The sequence below is a fragment of the Anolis carolinensis genome, chromosome 3, assembly GCF_035594765.1.
Source record: "Anolis carolinensis isolate JA03-04 chromosome 3, rAnoCar3.1.pri, whole genome shotgun sequence".
Lineage (NCBI taxonomy): Eukaryota > Metazoa > Chordata > Lepidosauria > Squamata > Dactyloidae > Anolis > Anolis carolinensis.
This window is the reverse complement of record NC_085843.1, coordinates 68,430,539-68,451,221: the sequence shown is the minus strand read 5'-3', so window position 1 is coordinate 68,451,221 and position 20,683 is coordinate 68,430,539.

The window sequence follows — 20,683 nt, the reverse complement described above, 5'->3', positions numbered from 1 at the left end:
ATATAAGGTAAAGGTAAAGGTTTTCTCTTGACATTAAGTCTAGTTGTGTCTGACTTTGGGGGGTGGTGCTCACCATCATTTCTAAGTTGAAGAACCGGCGTTGTCCATAGATGGCTCCAAGGTCATGTAGCCGGCATGACTGCATGGAGTGCTGTTACCTTCCTGCCAAAGCGGCACCTATTGATCTACTCACAATTGCATGTTTTTCGAACTGCTAGGTTGGCAGAAGCTGGGGCTAACAGCAGGAGCACACTTCACTTCCCAGATTAAAACTGCCAACCTTCCAGCCAGCAGGTTCAGCAGGTCAGTGGTTTAAACCACTGCAGCACTGGGGGGCTCCATCTTACTGTATATAAAACATAATGACCAATACAGTTGGAACTTGCATGCTATTATTCTTGCCACAAGACCTGTACCCAAATGCTGAAAAAAATAACATTTTCCATCTATTGTTCAATAGACAGAGGACTTCATTGCTTTACCTAGTCATGACACATTTTCTATTGATGCCAAATTCAAGAAAATGTATATGCCTGGCCCAATCCATTTCCTCCTCATACTCACATTCCCTCTTTTCACTTATTTTTTCTATAGCCATACTTTAAAGAATCCAACAAAAATACAGTAAGAATTAAAACAACAATCTCTTTCACTTAAATGAGGCTTGGCTATGCTTATTCACTACTGTGTTTTCTGGAAAACTCAATTGCATTGTAAATAGTAGGTATGTCCAAAAAATCGTTTTGATTCTTATATCAGAATTATATCGGATTGTTCTCGCTTTTTGAGATGCATTCCGGGATGTTGTCTCACAGCACAACTAGCAATGTAATTCGAACTATCGTTGGCCCATTCTCTAATTGTCTCTTAATGTTTCGTTAATTCCCCCCCCCCAAAATTTTTTTAAATGTATTTAAAAATTATTATTTTTTTGTTTCTGCAACCTATCTTGAATGGGAGCTCCCCAACTGGCTGCCGCTCCCCAGCCAATCAGAAGCTTTTACGGTGGATGCAAAGGTGGGGGCTAGGGTCCTCTGCGTCCCCGTGGAAGATTGGCATGAAGCCCATTGCGCAGCCCGGGTGAGCCATTCTGGGATGGGTTCTGTGCGGAGAGGGTGGTGGTGTGGAAGCGGAGAGCAAGCAAGCCTGTCTTGAGGGAGAGAGGGAGAAGGAGAGCAAGCAAGCCTGTCTTGAGGGAGAGAGGGAGAAGGGGTCTGGTCTGGTCTGGTTTGGAGAAAGGGTTAGGCTTTTGTTGCTGGTTTCTTCTCTTGTGAGTGACTGTGTTAATTTTGGGTAGCGCTCAGCTATAGAGCTGTGAATTCCAGGTTTTTTTTTTCATATTAAAAAAAATTATCTAGCTTTCAATTTTGTTAAGAATAGTTCTTGCTAGATCACAGCATACCTTTGTTGCAGAATCAGTAGTCTATTTCATTAAGAAGACAACATTGATTTCCAGAGTTCTTGCTTACAAATATAGCAAGGGAATTTATAGTTTTCAAGGTATCTTTGCACTCCTGTCACAGCTCCATTTCTAATTGAAGGCAAGGCATTGCCTTTGAGGCTTGTGGCATCACATAGCCAAACATCATTGATTTCCAGTGCCGCCCTTGCTTAAAAATATAACAAGGGAATGTATAGCGAACGAACCCAAAGGGTGCTCACCAATGCATCGTCTTCATCATGGAAAGAAGTGACAAGTGGAGTGCCGCAGGGCTCTGTCCTGGGCCCGGTTCTGTTCAACATCTTTATTAACGACTTAGACGAAGGGTTAGAAGGCACGATCATCAAGTTTGCAGAAGACACAAAACTGGGAGGGATAGCTAACACTCCAGAAGACAGGAGCAGAATTCAAAACGATCTTGACAGACTAGAGAGATGGGCCAAAACTAACAAAATGAAGTTCAACAGGGACAAATGCAAGATACTTCACGTCGGCAGAAAAAATGGAAATCAAAGATACAGAATGGGGGACGCCTGGCTTGACAGCAGTGTGTGCGAAAAAGACCTTGGAGTCCTTGTGGACAACAAGTTAAACATGAGCCAACAATGTGATGCGGCTGCTAAAAAAGCCAATGGGATTCTGGCCTGCATCAATAGGGGAATAGCATCTAGATCCAGGGAAGTTATGCTCCCCCTCTATTCTGCCTTGGTCAGACCACACCTGGAATACTGTGTCCAATTTTGGGCACCACAGTTGAAGGGAGATGCTGACAAGCTGGAAAGCGTCCAGAGGAGGGCGACTAAAATGATTAAGGGTCTGGAGAACAAGCCCTATGAGGAGCGGCTTAAAGAGCTGGGCATGTTTAGCCTGCAGAAGAGAAGGCTGAGAGGAGACATGATAGCCATGTACAAATACGTGAAGGGAAGTCATAGGGAGGAGGGAGCAAGCTTTTTTCTGCTGCCCTGCAGACTAGGACACGGAACAATGGCTTCAAACTACAGGAAAGGAGATTCCACCTGAACATCAGGAAGAACTTCCTCACTGTGAGAGCTGTTCGACAGTGGAACTCTCTCCCCGGGGCCGTGGTGGAGGCTCCTTCTTTGGAGGCTTTTAAGCAGAGGCTGGATGGCCATCTGTCGGGGGTGCTTTGAATGCGATTTCCAGCTTCTTAGCAGGGGGTTGGACTGGATGGCCCATGTGGTCTCTTCCAACTCTACTATTCTATGATTCTATGATAGTTTTCAAAGTATCTGTGCACTCCTTGCCAGGGCTTTGGCCAGCTTGCTCACAGGTACATTACCAAAGTAAGGCAAGGCATTGCCTTTGAGGCTTGTGGGATCACATAGCAAGACACACCATTTCCAGTGTCCTTCTTGCTTAAAAATATAACAAGGGAATTTCTAGTTTTCAAAGTTTCTTTGCACACCTTGCCAGAGCATTGGCCAGGTTGGTCATTGGTACATTTCCAAAGGAAGGCATTGAGTTTGGGGCTTGTGGGAGCACATAGCAAGACATAGCATTGAATTCCAGTGTCCTTTTTCCTAAAAAATATTACAAAGGGAATCTCTAGTTTCCAAAGTTCCTTTGCACACAGTGCCTGGGCATTGCCTGGCTTGGTCACAGGTACATTTCCTAACGAAGGCATTGGGTTTGGAGCTTCTGGGAGTGCATAGCAAGACATAGCATTGATTTCTAGTGTCCTTTTTCCTTACAAAGGGAAAATCGGACACAGAAACAAAGATACACAAGTAGAAGAAGGACTTTCACATTGAAAAAAACACACTTGAACAGGAAATAAAACTTTCAAACCAGGAACAGGTTTCTTCAATTATTAAAAAATAGTTTATTATAAAAGCTATGAAGATTCGCCAAAAATCGGAGGATACAGGAAACATTCTGCAATTTGGTGAGCTAGGAGGGTTGAATGTGTTCTCCCACTGTACCAAATTTGATCAGGATAGCTCAAGAAATGAGGGTGGGAGAGCCCTGTAAAAGCCCCCCCCCGTGCTATTTTTTTTGCAATTGCGCATGTGTGTCCGCCATTTTAGAAACATTTAGAAACATTACAATTTTTTGGAAATATCCAAAGATTTTGAGGGAAAAAATCAGAAATAGTTTTTATATCGAAGCGCCGGCGCCCCCTACTTTAGAAACGAGAATTGAAAGATTTTTTTCATCGATCGAACATGCCTAGTAAGTAGATATGAATAAATACTGTATGTGTGTGTGTTTTCAATGTTTCCCTGTGAGACAAACTAATATTGTTGTAAATGTTCCTTTGAGTAATTTTGAATATTTTTTTCAGCTGAGTATGTAGAAAGCACAGCTCGAAATGTAATGACACATCTTTTCCCCAATCAATTCCCAAAAACATCCATCCACCAAGCCACTACAGATGTTAGTCCAGATAAGAGAGGAAAGGTGGGAGGGGAAAAGCAAAGCAGAATGAATAATATTATTTTACAAGCAAGTCAAGTAATATATATTTTTATCCATCACTCTATTATAAGAACAGGAATAAGTACAAGAATTATGAGATACTAGTGTTATATACTGTCATATATATTCCTTCCTGGTGAAAATAATTTATCAAGCAAGTTCAAAGTAATAAAGAAGATTTCTGTTGGTATATACTTCTAAATAAAAATAAATCCTCCATAAAGATAGATTTTTTTTCTCTAAAATATGTATAAATTGTATTTTCACATGGTCATAGAACTGGGAAAGACCTCATAAACCATCTAGTTCAATTCAAACCTGTTTGAATTGCATCACAATTAGAGTTTTTGGAACATACTTTTGCACTACAGCTTCCAGAATCTTCCCCAGTTTTCTCTCTGAAGGAGTTCACTGAAGAAGTATTTGTACAGATTCTATAGAAAGCTTTTCACACAGCTAAATGTTTTGCCATTTTCATTCTTCTTTTCCTGACAGATTCATATAAGTTCACAAACATAAATCAGATGTAGATGTTTCTACGGGGAATTATTTAAAGACCAGTTTGCACTCTTTACTTATCCTTTCTATGTAGATTAAAAAGGAACAGATTTTAAAAAATACAGTTTGGAAAACTGCCAGCCAACTGACAAGCTAACAAGTGACAGAATTTCTTAGGTGTGCTTGATTTCCGCCTACACAGACAAGAAAGCACAACTGTATTAATGAGTTATAATTTAACTCTTGCACATCAATGGAGCATTAAGTTTGAAATTTTTTTTATTGGTTTAATCTGGAAGATGAGTGGTGACAATTGTCACTCATTGTGGATGAATCAACACAAAAGAACTATTGGTGTTTCGTTACTTTTTGACTTTCTGAGAACAGTTGTTGTTATACTCTTACAAATAAAGCCAATGATTTTCAAATATTATCAACTCACCATACAAGATTACAAAAGATTTTGACCATTTTAAAGGTTCTAATTTTGTGTGTGTGTGTGGGGGGGGGGGTGTTAAAGTCACAAAACTACATATAGATGGCACCTTTTTGATGGAATATCTTTATACAATATTCTTGTTAGGGGTGGAAACATTTATTTATTTATTACAATATTTATATCCCGCCCTTCTCACCCAACAGGGGACTCAGGGCGGCATTCCCAAAAAAGATAATTTTTAAATCTCTATTTTCATTGAACTTTTTGTTAACGTATATACAGGTAGTAATCGTACATTGGATGTTTGCAGACAATCCAGCAAATAACAAGAAAAGGGAATATACACAAGCAAAAGGAAAAGCTAAGATTCAATATTGGGCTAGGAGGGGTGGAATGTGTCTGGGCAAAGTATTTATTCTCTTATAGTAGACTTTTAGTGGTCAGTTGAAGAAGTGCCATGGTGTCCATCCACAATACTTTCTGGCCAGGTGGAGGTTGATGCTGCTATAGTTACATACTCAATAAAAACAAAGCAGCTCTCATGAAATTGATTGTTTTTCACATATCCATTATATTGTTTGTGTTTGAATGTTTTCCCATTAGCCAGATGTTCTCCACTTTTTTTCCACACAGCTCTGCATAAGTTCTGATTTCCATTATTTTAGCTACCTTCATTCCGGCAGCCACAATGAAAAAACAATTCCCTGTGCTTTAAATGCATATTGTCATTAACATTACTGTGTTTTTTTTTTTCCACTTGAGGGTGTCCACAAATATGGAAAACTGACTATCTTTTATTACTGTTCTTCAGGGACTATAAGGGGTAGTATAGGTTCTGTTTTCAAAACAGGGACACAAGTAACCTCTTTCTTAAACAGAATCTCATTTTATGGATTCACCTCTTTCTTGTTAAAGGAAGCCCCTTCAAGGTAGGACATGACAAGTCTGAAACGTAAAGGAGTTATAAAAAGTGCTGTGCCCTATTATTATATAGGTTCAACATCTTTGAAGCTTGGATTAAGCCAAAGATTAAGTCAAGATTGCTCAACAAAGATTGAAGCTACTAGCCTCCATGGGAGTAGTGGTGAGTGCCACACCCTTATTTTGCCATCTACTTTTCTGCCATGATCTAAATCTGTGTCCTTGTAAATGCATGGATGTTACAAGTGTAATGCCAAGCAGTTTTCATCCTGTTAAATTTTAAATGAAGCCATGATTTATTTAACACATCATTTTTGATCCAGTCTCATATTTTTGGAACTTCAGATGCTCAGTAGGTTTCTTTTTCTTTTTCTCCCCTCTTTTTTTTTGGAAACTGACAAGCATCTGTAGTACCTTGCAGGATAATAATGTCTCATTACTACATAGATGTTGATTTACTTCAGTGGTTTACCTAGATAGAGAGCACCTGCTGTTATAAACTCACAGCATATCAATAGGAGTGTAAAATATCATTTTATTGGATTTTTAAAATGTGAATGAAACAGGAAACAGAAGAAGAAAATTAAAAATAGAAAAAAGAGTACTGTAAGACATTATTAATATCTTAATTATGTTTTCAAAAATAGATATTCCATGATTTAAAAATTTCCCTGCTAGGCAATCACACATTTTATCTTATTGAAAGGATGAAGATTTATTATCAAAGTTGGCAGCATTAATTGATGGATAAATCAACTAAAGTTTCAGTGCATTAATTAATGAGATCCTAATTTCAATTAGAGTCGCAAAAGTAATTAATTTGATAGGGGTTTGAGACATTCATTTGGATTTCTTAAGGCTATTTTAGAATTTCTTCATTCTTACAACAATTTGAACAGAAAGATGTCTTACAGTTGGCAGAAAGCATCCTCTACACATAAATGTGCTATCTGGATATTGTGTTACAATATCTCACATGAGGAATGTAACTCTTAATAATGCATCCAGGTTGATGACAACTCCCTCCCCCCATTTTGTTATACTGTGTTAAAATAAACCAACATGGGAGCTGGTATAAAACGTTTCTGATCATACCAAGACCTGACAGAATATTCTAGGAGAAACAACGTGTACAGTAGAGTCTCACTTATCCAACATAAACGGGCCGGCAGAACGTTGGATAAGCGAATATGTTGGATAATAAGGAGGGATTAAGGAAAATTTTTATTTATTTATTTATTTATTTATTTGCAACATTTATATCCCGCCCTTCTCACCCGAGGGGACTCAGGGCGGCTTACAAAAATTGGCAAAATTTAATGCCCAAAATACAATCATAAAAACAAAACAATAACAGATCTATTAATAACATTGTTAAAACACATTATAAAACCTTAAAAACGTATATATAATTAATTCCATTCATCCGAGATCCTCATTCTGCATCCTTAAATCAGTCCATGTCAACTTTGCCATTTACTCATCAAAAGCTTGGGCGCATAACCATGGTTAACCTATTAAACATCAAATTAGGTTATAATTTTACAAATTAAGCACCAAAACCTCATGTTTTACAACAAATTTAACAGAAAAAGTAGTTCAATACACAGTAATGCTATGTAGTAATTACTGTATTTACGAATTTAGCACCAAAATATCACGATTTATTGAAAACATTGACTACAAAAATGTGTTGGATAATCCAGAACGTTGGATAAGTGATTGTTGGATAAGTGAGACTCTACTGTATGTGTTTCCAAAATAAAATTGGGAAGAGCAAGAACAATATACAGGCGGTCTTAAGTTGAATCTGTATGTAAGCTGGAACAGGTAATTTTTAACTCCAGCCAAATATATATACATATTAGCTTTGGATAGCATAGGGAAAAGTTAACACCCTTGTGGTGATTGTTTTGCTGTCTATGTCTCTGTTCAGAAGATTTCACCTCCCTTTCTGTCCCTGTGATCATTGGATTTTGAAAAAAAAAAGCTTACTGTGGAAACGAGGATTGGTGCTAAAGCTTCAGTGGAGACACCCTTTTCCCATGATAACTCTTTCAGAAGTGAATTTCTCTTCCTTGGGGTAGATTACTCTCACTTCCTGTTGTCTCATCCCCATTCTTAATATGAGCCATATGTAAGTTGGATGTTTATAACTTGGGGATTGTCTGTATGGAAGCTTTAAATCTTTTTAATCAGTTTGGAGTCTCCCTAAATCAAAGTTGTGTACATTAAATGATTAAAAAAAGAGATTAACACAAGAGCTTGCAACTTATTTATTTATTTATCTATTTCTCACATTTATATTCTGCCCTTCTCACCCGAAGGGACTCAGGGCGGCTTACAACAGTGGCAACAATTAGATGCCCATACAAACCAATATAAAACAGCACATAAAACAGTTAAAACTATTAAAATACATTATAAATTAAAATATACATTTCAAACATAAAATCAGATTTGTTCTTCCTCATGCTTTGTCTATAGTTCAGTCCATGTCATTTCCATCATTTATTGATTAAAAGCCTGGGCACACAGCCATGTTTTTAAGGCTTTTCTGAAGCCCAACAGGGTTGGAATTTGACGCTTGACACCTAACTTAGCTTGTTAGGTGGTCAGGTTAAATTACACACAATATTTAAATGCATAACAGATAATAAAAGGTTTATTGCAGGCTTGTCCAACCTGCTGCCCTTGGGCTGCATGTGGCCCAGGATACCTATGAATGCAGCCCAACACAAAATCATAAACGTACTATGTTACATCTACAAATTTTGGAATATGATCCATAATTATAAATGGTTCAGCCAGAAGACTGGCTCGACAATTGTAAAATACTATTTTGAGTGGGACACAATGAGTTAGTCCCTTAACTCTTGTGTTCTATTCAAAGCCTCCCCACATCAGCTGTCAAAACTGAGGGGACCACTTCTATGGTGAACGTGAAGGGGAAAGAGGGGGAAACAACAAGGTGGTGGGGACTGTTTGTTGTCCCTCACAGCAATTTCCTAGAGGGAAGAGGTTGGGTGATGGCACATCATTCATTTCCCAACTGTTTAATGGCTAATGCAGTGACCTCACATGATTTGAGAATTTCCTGGGGTGATATACAAATCTGATAGAGTGGTTAGCTTTTGAATTTGCAAAGGATGTCAGCCTGTTTATAATCCATAAAGTGCATAGTTGAAAAGCTTCAGTTCACTACAAATCAGATTTTAGTTCTCCTATAGAAAGCCTTTTTCTTTTTTCCTTTTTTACATTCCAGGGTTTTCAAAAATCATTTTGGTAATGCAAAAACATTAGGCATTTGTGCAAAATGCAGTCTTTTCGGGGGCAAGGTTCTGCTGCTGTGGTTCATTTTTTTTCCAAAAGTGACTTCAGAGAAAGAACAGGGTAAAAATTCTAAGTGTAAGCAAGATATTCTAAAGTTAAAACATAAAAAAATATTGTAAGCAAAAAAAATCTAAATAAATAAAATAACCTATGTACAGATTTGCATACATCTTGTGTGGATATATTATTCTTATTTTATCGTGTGTTGCTATAATGTAGACAACTATTCAATCTTAATTGAAGTGATAATTCTGATGATTTCAGAGAACAGCATTAAATATCATTGTTCAACATTTATTTATATGTCCACATTTCATATGAATAAGTGTTGGTCCAAACCTTCTCCACAATAATATTAACAATAAAAAATAAAATAACATTTTACTTGGATAGGTTTCAATGTCTAAAAATGGAGAATATCAAATCCCTGAAGTATCTAAATTTAATTTAATAAATTTAATTTAATTTAATAACTAGCTTGGGGACCCGGCGGTGCCTGGGTCATTTGAGAAAGGCATTGTTTTCCTGTGTTCCAAGTTTAGTTTGGATGAATGGTTTCTAATCTTGGACATGCTTAAAAATTTATATAATGTGAGTTTATTTTATAATGGTATCTGTTTTATATGAATTGTTGTTTTGTAGATTGTTTTATATGAATTGTTGTTTTTACATTGTTTTTAGGCATTGAATTTTTGCCTATTTATTGTAAGCTGCTTTGAGTCCCCTTGGGAAGAAAGGTGGGGTAAAAGTGATGTAAATAAATAAATAAAAATAAATAGTCTAGGTCCAGGGTCAGTGGGGTTCAGTGGGGGTAGGTGAACTACAACTCCCATATGCAAGTTCATCATCCATGGTCCATCCCACTCCAAAAAATGCCAGGATGTATAGTCGTCATGGGGACTGTATGTGTCAAGGTTGCTAGAGTGACTAGGCTGAAGCCTGTTGGTGGTAATGTGAGTAGGCCGAAGCCTGTTGGTGGTAGTGTGAGTAGGCTGAAGCCTGTTGGTGGTAGTTTTTTGCCTCAGTGAAAACTGGGGGGGGGGGGAGAGTAAAAGGTTTCATAAAGAGACCCAAAACCATCCTTAAAAGGAAAGATTAAAAAGATAGTCATTATTTTCTCTTTAGTCTGCTGTGAATAGTACTGTGTCCCATTGAGCCAGGGAAAAGCTGCCTTATTTGGAACAATATCGAGGAGGGAAGATGGCGTCCTCTTTTGGGGCCTAGCAGGGCGGAGCCAGCCTCTTTGGCCTGCAAGTATGTGCGAGAAGAATGAAAGGAGGCCAGGATTGGGGCTTTGGGGGCTAGCAGGGCAGAGCAGCCTGAAAAGACCGAGACATGTCAGTAGAAGCGCTGAAGGGGGGGTGAGGTGAGGGAGTAGAAGTTTTCATAAACATACCCGCAACCATTGTTTAAAAGGAAGCATTAAAACATAATTATTTTCCATCATTAGTTGGATTCAGAATGTTGTGAATGTGTGAGTGAACTGTAATTCCTAGTACCCAAAGTTTTTTATTATCAGTATGCACAGTTGGCCATGTTGGGTCTATTAGGTCCAGATCCATTGTCAGTGGGTTCATTCCCCCCAAATGGCACCAGGACATAGAATGGGTCCTAGGGGTTATGTATGCCAAGTTTGGTCCAGGTCCGTCCTTCCTGGTGGTCCCAGTGAAAGTGGCAGCCAATCAGAAAGCTGGCACATACTCCACCTGGCCAATCAGAAAGCTGGCACATACACCACCCGGCCAATCAGAAAGCTGGCACATACAAACATTCACTTTTATTATAGATATAGATATAGATTTTGAAAGCAATCTATCTTTAAGAACATTTATCAAGCTGCAAAATCGCCCAGCTTCTAGCTCTAAATGAAATTATTTTCAAGAATTGACTGGTTGATTTTTTTCAAGGAAGAGGGGAAAAACAAAAATAAAGTATGTCCCAAAATAAGAGCCACAAGGCCTAAAATGATTATGAAGATATCAATTAGTGGAATATTGTTCTCATTATCTCTCATGAACAAAGTTTAAAATAATTATAATTAATAGTTGTGCAATTGCTCTCAATCATTTTGACACTTTACAATTTCAATATGAATGGCTGACTTTGTTGAAGGATAATGCAGGAAAAGCAAGAAGTGAAGGTACCATCACCAGGGGCTTGGAGGGAAGGGGCAGTGTTTGTTTCCCTTGCTGCCCCTGGCTCAGCTCCTGGGGACTCACTCCTGGCAGAACTGTGTCCCTGACTCTGCAAAGCCAGCAAGCAACACCTGCTGCTCAGAGGCTGGAGCATAAAAAGGACGTCACCTGCAGGGCCTCAGGCAAAGCAAGAAGTGAAGGTACCATCACCAGGGGCTTGGAGAGAAGGGGCAGTGTTTGTTTCTCTTGCTGCCCCTGGCTCAGCTCCTGAGGACTCACTCCTGGCAGAACTGTGTCCCTGACTCTGCAAAGCCAGCAAGCAACACCTGCTGCTCAGAGGCTGGAGCATAAAAAGGACGTCACCTGCAGGGCCTCAGGCAAAGCAAGAAGTGAAGGTACCATCACCAGGGGCTTGGAGGGAAGGAGCAGTGTTTGTTTCCCTTGCTGCCCCTGGCTCAGCTCCTGGGGACTCTGGCCACTTGGTGCTGCCAGACTCCATCTTGACCCACCTCCGTTTCAGCATCCTGGGGTCAGCACAGAGATACTGGCATTTTTTCTTCCGGCCATGGTCCTTGACTCACCTGGGCCCTCTCGAGTGAATGCTGGCACTGCGACACCAGTTTTGTCTCATTGCCTGATGGAACATCTGCTCCTTTAAAACTATGTTTTAATGTTTTATTGCATGTATATGTTTTAATTGTTTTATAATTTGATATGTTATATTTATTATTTGTTGTATAATGCGGCATTGAATTTTGCCATAATCTGTAAGCCGCTCTGAGTCCCCTTCGGGGTTGAGAAGAGCGGGGTATAAATATAGTAAATAAATAAATAAATAAATAATTTAAATAGCCAATTAGAATGCAAGACTGAACACAAACATTTTATAAATTAAACCACATTTGTATATAGCAAATATAACTAAAATACACATATGCTTCTTTTTCTCACCCTTCAGGACCTCATCATATTAGCCAGGCAAAGTGTCCCACTTTACTTGGCATCCAGGAGAAAAGAGGGAGCAGCAAGGCGAATTTGTCACCCTGTGCTGAGCTCCCTCTTAGCAATGCTTTCCCCATCAATGGATCCAGCACAACATGGGAAGTCTCCCATCAACCAATGCTTTTCCCCCAGTTGAAGAGGCTTCCACAGGAAGCTCCCTTGCATCATCTGATGGGCAGCAAGCCCATCAATTCTTCAGCTGGAGAGGAAGCATTGTTGGACACTTTCCAAGGTAAATGTGATGAGGTGGTAAGTCTATATAAACATTTATATACATTTTAAACAAGCATCTAAACATACATGTAAGATATCATCTGTGCCTCATCTCTTTAAAATGTGGAATTGGAACATAATTTCTCGGGACTAATCTAGTCATTAGTTACAATGGCTAGTTGTACTCGGCTAACCTGATCTATATCTGTGTCAGTTTACTGCCAAACACTTGATTGAATGGCCATTATCTAGTTAGAATTAGCAGTTGAAGCTAGTTCTACTGAATCTTATCCAGCTACATGGGGAGAAAAAAATCATTCTGCTGGTGCTCAGAGCATTGATAATTGACATTTATATTAGGTTCTAGGGGGAACAAGTAGCAGAGGTTACTCAAACCCCATCTACAATACCATTATAAAACAGACTGGACTGTTTCATACACTCTGAGTCAAACACTATGAGTCAAAGGTGTAATTTCATGGAAGAATGAATGAGGAAAAAATCAGTGTGTGGAATAAATGAACTTACTGTTGGTTTTTTTGCTACTCCTATGACTATTCCCATGACATGTGATCAGAAGTTCTGAGGCCCACACCTGCAACTGCTATTGAGTTGGTTCCTAAAGTGTTCAAAATAAGTCTGCTTCAAAAAGAATGAAAAAGGTGGAGAACCAGGTAAAGAAGATACAAAGCTGAGAGTCTTAAAAAGGAGCAACAGTATCAAACCGACATGAGACATCTCTTAGATGGCCAGTAAAATGAGGCAAAGTAATAAACCTTGAGATAAGCTACAGAAAGACCACCAGTAACAAGAAGTCTTGAGAGGTTCAAGTCTACAAATAGTCCAAGAAAATGAGTAACCTTCCTTACAATAAGGAACGTGGCTGAGGGCATAAAAGTTTCCTTAGATAAAAAAACAAAAGAAGATAAACCCATGGTACATTCTGTTATATTGTACATCAAGGAAACTTTGAATCCACTGAATCCTTTATAGCCAGATGATCTGGTTCTTTTCCTAAAAGTGTATGGTTTTTCGTATAGTATAAGAAAAGTAGGAAAGTCTTAAAGAGTATAAAAAACTACTTCAGGAAAGTATTTTAGAGCACCACATTAAAATAATTTCATGATCACAAATCTTTGTTTTCTTTACTGAAATCAAACTCCCTCATCATTTATTGTGAATCCTTGCAATACTTTTGGGGCTGGGCTGTGGTGCAGCTGGTTAGTAGCCAGCTGCAATAAATCACTACTGACCAAGAGGTCATGAATTCAAAGCCCTGGTCAGATTGAGCATTCTACTATTAAATAGGCCCAGCTTGTTGTTTACCTAAGCAACTCAAAAGACAGTTGCATCTGTCAAGTAGGAAATTTAGAGACTGCTTATGTAGGGAGGCTAATTTAACTAATTTACATCACCATAAAAATGTCTAGCAGTGTGCGTGCTGGAAGATGAGGAAATATTTCATCAAGGACTCGGCGTCACAGTAGATGATGAAGCAGCAGCTCCCTCTGTGGCCGGAATTGAACATGACTACCTCATGAAGTCAGAAAGCTGGAAAATGTTAAATAGCCTCTGTATCTCTGTCTGTGTGTGTTGTATGTCTAATGGCATTGAATGTTTGCCATGTATATGTACATTGTGATCCGCCCTGAGTCCCCTTCAGGGTGAGAAGGGTGGAATATAAATACTGTAAATAAATAAATAAATAAATAAATAAATTTTATCTTAAAATCTGCAATTCTGATGTTTGTGGAGTACTATATTTATATTTCACTTATTCATTTTTAAATGCATTGAACTTTTTGATTAGCAAATGTCAGTACATTGAGTTATGAATGCAGTATTAATTGTGAGAAAAAATGCCTAATTTAATGTGTCATGAATGCAATGAAAATTCTTAGCATTCAAAACATTCTGAAATTCATAGCAAGCAGACATTTTCTTCTAAAGCAGGACTTCTCTACACACTTCTTTTGGAATAGGTTTCAGGTAAGTCAAAGAGACCTTTTTTGAATAAGCATGCATAGCAGTGTATTGTGTCTAATAGAGCAATTCTATCATATATGTAACATAATGTTTGAATGTAGGGAAACTGCCTTATTCAAAGCCCTGTTGTAGGATGATCACCTCCCCCCTCTGTTTATTTCCTTCTTTCTCCCCCTTTCCATTTGCACGGTTTTATTGATTTTAAAATGTTCTTCATTTCAGTTGCAAAGAAAGATAGGATATGCATACCAGGTGCAGGGCTACTATTCGCTTCTCTAATTTCAGATCCGTGCCAAGGGAATAGAAAAGATTTGGTTTAAGAATGTAAATCTTCATACAGGGTTGTTGTATGTTTTCTGGGCTGTATGGCCATGTTCTAGAAGTATTCTCTCCTGACGTTTCGCCCAAATCTATGGCAGGCATCCTCAGAGGTTGTGAGGTATGGAGAAACTAAGCAAGGAAGGGTTAATATATATCTGTGGAAAGTCCAGGGTGTGAGAAGAACTCTTTGTCAGTTGGAAAGCCAGTGTGAATGTTGCAGTTGATCACCTTAATTAGCATTGGAAAGGTTCATCTCCTGGCTATTTCTGCCTGGGGGCATCCTTTGTTCAGAGTCATTAGCTGCCTTTGGAACTCTTCAGTTTTCAGAGTGTTGCTTCTTATTTACTGTTTTGATTTTTGAGTTTTTTAATACTGGTATCCAGATTTTGTTCATTTTCATAGTTTCCTCTTTTCTGTTGAAGTTGTCCACATGCTTGTGAATTTCAGTGACTTCTCAGTGTAGTCTGACATGATAGTTGTTGGAGTGGTCAAGCATTTCTGTGTTCTCAAATAATATACTGTGTCCAGGTTGGTTCATCAAGTGCTCTGTTATGGCTGATTTCTCTGGCTGAGTTAGTCTGCAGTGCCTTTCATGTTCTTTGACTCGTGTTTGGGCGCTGCGTTTGGTGGTCCCTATGTAGACTTGTCCACAGCTGCATGGCATACGGTAGACTCCTGCAGAAGAGAGAGGATCACTGGCTTTCCAACCGACAAAGAGTTCTTCTCACACCCTGGACTTTCCACAGATATATATTAACCCTTCCTTGCTTAGTTTCTCCATACCTCACAACCTCTGAGGATGCCTGCCATAGATGTGGGTGAAACGTCAGGAGAGAATACTTCTAGAACATGGCCATACAGCCCGGAAAACATACAACAACCCTGTGATCCCAGCCATGAAAGCCTTCGACAACACAATCTTCATACATTTAATTATTCCAGGTAACAGTGCATAATTTCTACATTTCCTTCTCATTGCAAGAAAGTAGTTGGAAATTGTGCAGTTTTTGAAGTCTGTTCATAGGTTCAGTCTTACTCTACACAAATACTTTAAAATATTTCAAATTATTGTTTAACAAAGAAACTTTCTATGTACAGATCATAAGTTTCCTGTAGGGAAAAAATTAATTGATTGGTGGAGCTATATGCCAGGAAAAAATAATTCCTAAGACATGTTCCTGTTCGCGGCCTCTGGTCAAGGGAGACAGATGACATGTCTGGGGTGTCAACATAGAGATAAGCATACAATTTTTACAACCTAAATTGTAAAAGGTAAGGTAAAGGTAAAGGTTTTCCCCTGACATTAAGTCCAGTCATGTCCAACTCTGGGGATTGGTGCTCATCTCCATTTCTAACCAAAGAGCCAGCGTTGTATGTAGATGCCTCCAAGGTCATGTGGCTAGCATGACTGCATGAAGCACCGTTACCTTCCTGTTACCTCTATTGATCTATTCACATTTGCATGTTTTCAAACTGCTAGGTTGGCAGAAGCTGGGGTTAACAGTGGGTGCTCACTCCGCTCCCCAGATTCAAACCTGCGACCTTTAGGTCCACAAGTTCAGCAGCTCAGTGTTTAAAATTGCTTTGTAATGAAATACTTCTGCAGGTACACAAACACTGTCCCTTGAAATGGTTAATAATAAATATCAAAATATACATTTTGCATTTAGTATTTTTCTCCTGTTTTGGGTATTCAGAGGGATACTTCTCATTGTCAAACCTGCACACACTGCTGCTTTGTGTAGCTTCCCTGTATTTCAAAATGGATGATCTTAATTCATAAAAAAGGAAAGATGCATTTTGTAGTAGAAAGCTTTCCCCTGTTTTGTGTATTCTGCAAGGGAGAGCACTATTTCTGGAAAAGAATAAAGGAAAGTTTACAAACAGTATAGAGATTTCCTATAAATGCTTGGAAGGAGCTTTCAAACTGTGCAGTTTCAACATTTTTTCTTCAAAAAAAATGAAGAAATGGGGTAAAAAATTATTGTTTTAGCTTTGCAGCCAGAACTCCTTTTGTTTGGAAGTACAACAACCAGCATTATGTCCACAGGGAAGTGAAGCAGTTAAAATAACACCCCCAACACACCCTCAATGGTATATCACAGACCCCAAAGTCATGGCTGAAGCACTATTGCATTTACCACACAACTGAAAACATATTGAACATTACTTCAAAGTGCTTTCTGCAGCTTAAAATTTGGAGTTGTCTTGCATGAAAATGTCCTTAGTGATGCACTGTGAAGAATTTTGGGATTTGATCTATCTCCCCTACCTGCCTTGAGGATGCCCAAAATATCCAGCATAAACTACTGTAAATGTTTTTATTTATTAACAGCTCAAAAATCTAATAAAGCTTGCAGACAGACCTTTGTGATAATATATTAATTGTCTATTGAATTTTTCCCCTTAGAGTACAAAGATGATTATAGTGCCTATATGCTAATCATTAATTAGATTTTGTTCTCAGAAAATGTTTTTATTTATCTTAGGGGCATGTATCAAATGCCTGTGACATCCTGTAGAGTGTTTATAGGCACATAGCAAAGTGCAATTAAGCCATTTCATCTATGCATGACTTGTACTGAGACTGTACTGAGACATTCAAGGCACTAAAATTAAGTGACTTTAGTGACTGGAATTTCAGCCATTCTCAAGGTAGTGGTAGAATAAATATTATTCCTATTATATATACCACATAGAAATTCAAGATCTAAAGGCAAAGTATTATTGTCTATGACATGTCTCATATTGAAATGCATTTTAATTATGTTTTTATGTTTGTTTTAATTTTAATAATTTTATTAATGTCTGTGTTTTATGCCCAAGTCACTGCACAGGTGCCGTTTGTAAACCATCTTGAGTCCCCCTCAGGTTAGAGAAAGGCGGGAATGTAAATATTGTAAATAAATAAGACATAAATATGAATAACTCTGTCAACCCTTTCAGAATTTGTCTATGCATATGTAGAACAGTCTTTCTTTGGACCTCTGGCTAGATGAGGTTCTCATCAATTTTTAAATGGGGTTGAAGATCTTACTCTTTGATTCATCTGATTAAACTGCAGAAATGTGCCTGAGGTTGCAGCATGTGGGATGTGGATGTTTATACACATGTATAGTTACGATTTATTGTTTGTCTCTGATTTTATATTATAGTTATATGTTGGTGTTGTTGTCGTCATCATATACTGATCTTTCAGAAAGAGTGATATCACATCTAGAACAACTTGGATTTCTTGTCTAACAATACCACTATCTTTTCTGTATTGTACCACACAACTCTTTTGTGCCCACCATGATTTCACTTACCTGCATCTGCTAACATATGTCCGCTAGCAATTTTCTAGCTTTTCTGGGTGATTATATGACAGACCTGCACAACATATAGTTTGTCGGCTGCTTTCAGCCCACCAAAGGATTGTATGTGGTCTGTGAAAAATGTAGAGCATGTAAAATAAAGATATAATGACTGCTTGCTGGAGTAGAGGAGACAGTATTTTCCTTCTCTTGTGCTGTTTCCACAGTCTGCTCATGTGTGAGGAGCACCAAGAAATCCTCCCAATTGCAAGGAAATATTTCCAAGGGGTGGGCCAATAAGGCCAGCAAGCCTCTGCCACCCACCTCCTTTTAAGTCCTGGAGCATTGTAGGCCTCATTGGGTTATTTGCCATCTACTGGACAGATAGTAGGAATCTGACTTTTTCTACACAGGGGTTGTAAAAGTATCTTTAGTATTAAAAGTCCTAGAATCCCCAAGCAATCATGGTCACTCATCTTGCTTGATAAAGAATTCTAGGATTTACAGTCCAAAAGTGAGTTCTGTTCGTGTACGAATTCCTAATGTTGGCAGTTACTCCCATTTCAAGGTCATATGATATATCAACACTGTAGAATTAATGCACTTTGGCAGCACTTTGACTGCCATGGATCACTACTATGGAATCATTGGAGTTCTACTTTGAGGAGGTGCTAAAAAGCAACTTGTAGCTTGAAAAGTTTTAGCCTATTTTAATTATGGCTCCTACCTACTGCCAAGTTGTGCAGGTCTGTTCTATGGTATGTTTTTACTGGAAATTACCACATTTCTAGACAGGTTATTTCTCTAGGAATGTTTTAGGTCTTCCAAGATTATTCTATGGTAACTTCTGGAAGGGGTAATTCATAACAGTAGAGTTTATTATTGGTTTCCTATTTCCATGGTAAGCTTGGGAACATATTTCCTGCTGATACAGAAGTGTTACTTTAATCATATCATTGCTTCCAGGCAACAGTGTAGTGATTCAATAGCCTCCTCGATATTAGTTTAAAAGGAAAGAAACACAAGAGAAACATCTAATATTGATTAAGAGCTAACCTTCCATAAATTGAGCAACCTTTGCCTGAAGAAATTAAATAATATAGGAGACATGTGAAATCTTACCCTTGGACATTTAAGGAAAAGGGATAAAGTAGCTGTATGGAAATTATGTAGAGTGACAGAATTAGGTGACAATCATTGTAAAATAAGTAAAATAAAATATGATCTTATGCCTTTTACAAATGAAATTTATTTCAAAATCTGAAAGGTTGTGGAAGTTAATATAAACCTAAGCAGCAGGATGCTAGCACAGAAAAAATAAAAACATTTCAGTAAGTTAAGGTGCATTCTAGTTCTTTAATTATATGGAAAAACTGAATATGAAACATATTGCAGTTGTACTTGGTTTATATATTGTGATATTTTTATTTTAAAGTGAAAAATATTTGATTTCTTCTCTGATGACTGCATGATAACTGTCAATACATTCCCATAGTCTACTGTTAGCCTGTCTGAGGTAAGTCTAAGAATTATATGACTCAAGTCTAAGAATTCTAGAAATTATCCCCTTAGTACAGCACAAGATGTATATATTGCATGTATAAATTGTCTTATGCAAACCCAAACAGAACCAGTGTGGATGCAAACATGCACCTAGATGTTCTCTCTGTCTTAGTCAAATGATTTGTTAGGTTTTTAATGCAAATAAATATGCAAATCTGCATCCAGGCCCTCACCTATTTCACATGTCATTATCTATAGCCAAATCTTAGAGCTACATTCCCCAAATACTCCAACCAGCATACTAATTGGGAACATATCTTCTCTAAACTGAACTATAGTTAGAAAAGGAAACAAAAGATGCTGTACAACATAATGTTTAATAAGAGAGGAAACTATTTTTTCTGCTTAAAACATTCAAATTTATACTAATATCTAGGTCATGATCAGACATAAATACATAAAACAGAAAAAATAGAAGACAAATAAAGTTCTGTTTTTGTTGCTGCTGCTGCCACTATTTTGAAAAAGAGTAAATGACCTTTACCTGCAAAACATATAGAGAGCATATTTTGATTGACATTTAATTAAATTATGTTCAAGCATTGCAGGGGCTGCATTTAGATAATTATGCTCACAACAGAAATAACAGTATGCATCCACAAGGTAGGTTGATTCTGCAAGCAAGGCAATTTTCAATGTATCTTCAATGTATACATAGAGGCTTTGGCACATTTTAAAATCTCATCAAGATAGGATGTCTACTAAAAATTAGAACCCAAAGGCATATAAGCTGATGCTGCATCAACTTACTGAGAACAAAATGACCATGATCTATGATTTGCCCATCAGGCATGGAGTGCAGCATAATGGATACCAATCAGGACAACACACATTTCAATTAGATAATTCCCAGCGTAACTGGTGTGCTAGGCTTCCCAATTTCTCCAGAAGAACTGGAAAGCCAAACATTTAACTTGTTAATGCTATGTTTCACAGTGAAAACTTTTGATGTGTCATGTATGACATTTTCAGACCACTTTATTTAATGTAAAGTTTCATGCTTGAAGCATGAAAACATTTCTTTATTACAAGGGAACATTTTTATATGTAGCCGACTGAGCTATGATAATCACATATGGTTTCTGGAAGCACATTA